Genomic DNA, 4,952 nt, shown 5'->3' with positions numbered 1-4,952 from the left:
GTCCTGATGTGAAGATACGAGCTCACATCTGTTTCACATCAAACTACATTTTATGAGTGAAAAATAACACGTCAACAACTGCTTAGAGCTCTACAACTATCACTGTATTATGCTGCTTAGAGGCTCACTAATAAAAAAAAGCTCAAGGAAATGCTTAGTTAACACACCTACTTCCTTTTCATTTAAAATGACACATTATTTTGTAAAAAAAAAAAAAAAAAAAAAATTCTTGATTTTACAAAGTGGCCAACTTTAATTCACTTTTTCTGTAAGCCAAATTCTGTTATGTCTGCAAGTGAACCAAACAAGCAGGACACCAGGCCAACAAGTGTGAGAAATTTTGCTAACAGACCACCAAACAAACAGGCCCATGCAGTCATTTGCATGATTGTCCACCTTTATGGCAGTGCACAAAAAGCTACGGCTGTATTGTAAATGATATTTAGAGCTATGAAGTCAAACGCTTACAACTGTATATGGGGAATAAAATTCCAAGAATATGCACAAGTGGTGCTTGAAATAAAAACAGGCTACACAAAGCAGCCATATTGATGAAACAATAGTTCCATACCTAAAGGCTGGTACTGTTTGCTCTGTAAAGTGAATTACCTTGTTTATGCAGAGAAGTGCTCATAATTCACTGTTTTTCTTACTTAACAGATCTAACACGTGCAGCTTCCTGTAGCTCATTGTGCAGGTGAAAAGACAGGATGACCTTCTCCAAACAAATGCAACAGCATGGTAAGCTCACTGTAAACAAAAAGCATTATGTTCCCTGAGCTTTGATAGGGATCCAGCTGAGACGTTGGCAGAATAATAATAAGACTGATAGCAGACGGAGGTTTAGTCTGGACAGCTGTCTGTCCAGAGTGTCTCCTTCAGTAAATTGGTACTCTGTTACATACTGTAGCATAAACACTTCATTCAGTTCCTCATATCTATGGGTAATTATTGGGAACATTTGTTTGACTTTAAAGGTAAATAATTAACCAAGGTGTCGCAAACTAACAGGTTGGAGGGTTGCAGGCATGGTGGTTGGAATATCAGGTTTATGAGAGAAATTTGCGTGTATTTATGTGTATTCAAGGTTTTCATTGAGTCTAATATATGCAGTAGTACTAGTAGTATTTATAGGTTTCTACTTCATATTTCTGAAAAAAGCAGTCAGTGTTTCACCTGCAGTAGATATTAATGAGAGAGATCTCATTTTAAAGAATTGTAAAGAAAATCTAATGGGTGGGTCAAGCTAACAGCTTGAGGGCACCTTTCAGAGTAAATGTCTGCAATATACACACATTGAACTTTAAAACTTTAAAGCTAACTTAGTAGAGCTATTTCAGGGCAGTGCACAAAGAAGCGTTTATTTTGTAAGTGCACAAAAGTTCTATTTTCATGAATTAATTTTTATTTTCTACCAACTCAGCCTTGAGCCAACATGGAAACAGGATGTTAGGAGCCCATTAAGAAAAGAGTTCCACGTTGAAACAACAACAACAAAATCCTGAAATGCGACCCTTGTGTTTAAGTGCATACAACTAAAATGCAATCCTTTGAAAATGATGATATCATAACCTCATTCTAATCCAACCTATGACCCAAGGGCATCCTCTTCTTGCATTTCGCAGCCAGCATGCTAGTTTTATGCACGCGTTAACGCACCACCTACAGGCCTGACATAGTTACTACAGCATTTTTGGGACATTTTTTGGTATTTTTGCATGAATAACGACCATTCTAGAAACAATGCCTTGTTTACAAACATTTTTTTAAAGAAACAACAATAAAGAAACAATCCTAATTTTCTGTGGACATGACTACAAGCAAAGACACTGTTTTGAAAAAAAAAAAAAAAATCAGTGAATACATTTTTTGTGTTTGACAACAAATATATGTATTAAGAAATTGTGTACATGTTGCAGAATACTGCAAACCATATTCCAGCATGGCCATATGTCTATGTATTTAACTACCAGATGCATGCAGTATAAAAGTTTGCAAAAGAACATTTGATTGACCAGCTTTGACATTTTGTAAGGTTCAAGTCAAATAAACAGTTGAAAGAGAAATAGTCACTGTTATGATTAGTTTAACTCCCCTTTGATAACATCTCTCTGATTCTCCAAACTAGAATCGCTGACTACTGTCTGCTGCAGGTAAGACACTGACTACTCATTTGCACCACCAGATGACACTAGTGAAACAAATAAATCTATTCATTTAAAATTAAGTTCAAATTGTTTTTTGTTAATAACACATGGGAATGTTTTGTCCGAGGGAACACTGCAAAATGACACTGAAAGTGTAATGAGTGATAAGTGATATCAGCAAGAAAGACAAGATATGTGTTCAGTCAAATAGCTTAAACTGCTGCCTGCTAAGGAGAATGCTCCAGTTGGTTTGTTTTCAATGTGAACATAAATGATGGAATAAAACACAAAACTTTATATCATTAAAGTTAATTTCAACTAAGTAAAAGTTACAAAAAGTTACTTTGGCTAAGTTTCACTGCAGCTCATCATGTGACAAGTTTTGGTGTGGCAGCTGTTCTGATTCTTTTTCAACAGAATTGTACATTTTTAATAACTTAAAGTCGTTTTTTTTTCCAAGTTCGAGAGTTTAATGCTGGAGCAATGAGCAGAAACTTCATCATCCAAGTTTCTGTTGTGAACGAGCTGTAATTTACTGCAAACAGTGGATCAGCTGTTAATGAGCCAGGACCACACAATCCCATCATTGAGGTCCATCTTTCGCGAAACACACCCAACTGTTGCGCACAGGGGTCCATTGACCTACAGCACGTGGTTTTTAAAGATTTGGGTTACCTTTTTTAGACGATTGTGCATGAGCGTGCGAAAAACTTGAGCCAGGATCAGTCCGATCCCAGAGACCAGCAGGAGGGCGCAGATGGTCCCCACTGCGTAAATGGCGCAGGGTCTTCGCGTCATGTTCGCAGGTGCAACAAGGTGGAAGCTGCAGGTTTCTTAATTTCCGCAAGGTGGACTGCTTTCCCTTTCAGACAGACACTGTGGAGGCAATATCTCCCTTGACCTTGAGTTCTCTCCCCCCTGCTGCCTTCACTTGTTTAAAAAAAAAAAAAAAAAAAGTTGGAATAAAATCACTTTAAGTTGTCAGGATAAGTTCCTCTCGAGTTTCCAAGTTGAACAGAGCTGCAGGGGCTTTTGTTGTGAATATTAAAAGCATGAGGTCCTCCCCCCACTCTGTCTGTCTGCAGCAGTGACTCAAAATAATAAAACTCTGCCAAAGAGTATTTGTAGCGGCTCGGAAAGTCTCTGCCTCCTCTGCAGGAGCCGAGCTGTGATTGGTCGGGTCAGTGCGTGTCCTCGGTGGGCTGAGACGCTCCCCATCCTCCCCACCTCCCTCTCTCACCCAACCTATAATAACCCCGAACCCCAACGCCACACATAAACCACCACCCAACCCCCTCTGAAGCAGATTTTTACCGCACGAGGACCCTGCGCATGCGTGTAAAGTTTCTGTCACTGATAATCAGCTCAGCTCACCCTACAAAGATATCCAGTAATTTGTACAAATGTTTTTTTTTTTTGTTTTTTTTTTAAAGCTGTTTTCATTAATGCCAGCCAGGCCAGGGGCGGTGTTGGACGTGAAGCTGTGGGGGCCCGAGCTCCACTTTGTCAAGATGGCACTTTTATCTAATCGAGGTGTAAATGCATGTTTGAAATATGCAGCAAATAGTATGTTAAAAAAAATCAATACAAGCTCGACATGCATGTGCATGTTAACACTTACAGTTTTAAGCACTTCTATCAGCCGTACCGGTGGTTACATCTAGAGGACTTTTCCAGCCATGCACATTGTAAATCTGCTCTCCTTAACAAAGAGGGGTCTGTTTGTGTGTTTGTTGAATGTTTTATTACGTCTGCACTCAGCGACCCATTTGGGTTGAGGTTTGAACTTTGTGTCACTGCTATTCAGCCAATCTGGTGCAATTTTCTTTTCATTCAACCTTTATTTATACAGGTTAGTCTCATTGAGCCTCGAGGACTCATTTGCTGGAGTTCTCAGGATCATCGTCCTGTTGCATCACCCAGGTTTGTTCAAGCTTCAGCTCAGACCGACGCTCTAAAACATGCCTAGAAAAGATTGATGGGAGGAGGAGTTCATGGCGTGTTCAATTACTTCCATATGTTCAGGTCCTGCTGCTGCTGGAGAAAGTTGTTCCACAGTTGTGTGCGTTGACTTGCTGGGTGTGGTTTCCTTCAAGTGCAGCACTTAGCATTCTAACAATTTTACCTAAGGTCTTATCATTTTTATTTTTTTTAAAGATGCAACTTTGTTAATTTTAGCTGTACTGCTGTGTTTCCTGTTTGGAGTTATAGAAAACCGGTTGTCTCGTGCTTGCAAACATACACTACTTGCTCAATCTTTCAGTAAATATGCTGCCACAAATATGAACATTTATGGCCTGCAGACACCGAGATGTGTATATTGTTCTATAATTTGTCAGGGTTTTTAAATATGGAATTAAACAAACATCTGGATAGAAATAACCCCCACAGATAAAGAAAATCAAGTTAATATTGCTGCAAACTCATTACAAAACGTGCTACTAACAGACAGAAGACCCCTCCACACACACACACACACCATATTATTTACAAAGAAAATAATATCAGAATAAGATGTTCTCTGGGTCTCTACAATTAGGCAAGAAAATGCCAAGTTGGAAAGATTTTTAGAGCAACAGCTTCATTTTGATGTTTCAGGTCCTATACATATGTCACAGTTCACACAGTTTTTTCCTTTTCTCATCACTCTGTTCACTGTTTGACTTTTTCTTCTCTGCTCTCCTGGGTTTTTTCTCTGCTGCTTCTGCCAGCCTCTTTACATGCCACACCTCCCTCTGTGATTGCTGCTGATGGTTTCCACCTAATTCTGGGTGTATATATACTTCCTGCTTTCTCCACTACATT

The sequence above is a fragment of the Nematolebias whitei genome, chromosome 18 (assembly GCF_014905685.2).
Source record: "Nematolebias whitei isolate Nwh7 chromosome 18, NemWhi1, whole genome shotgun sequence".
NCBI classification, from domain to species: domain Eukaryota; kingdom Metazoa; phylum Chordata; class Actinopteri; order Cyprinodontiformes; family Rivulidae; genus Nematolebias; species Nematolebias whitei.
The sequence above is the reverse complement of the archived record's forward strand: the minus strand, read 5'-3'. Positions refer to the sequence as shown.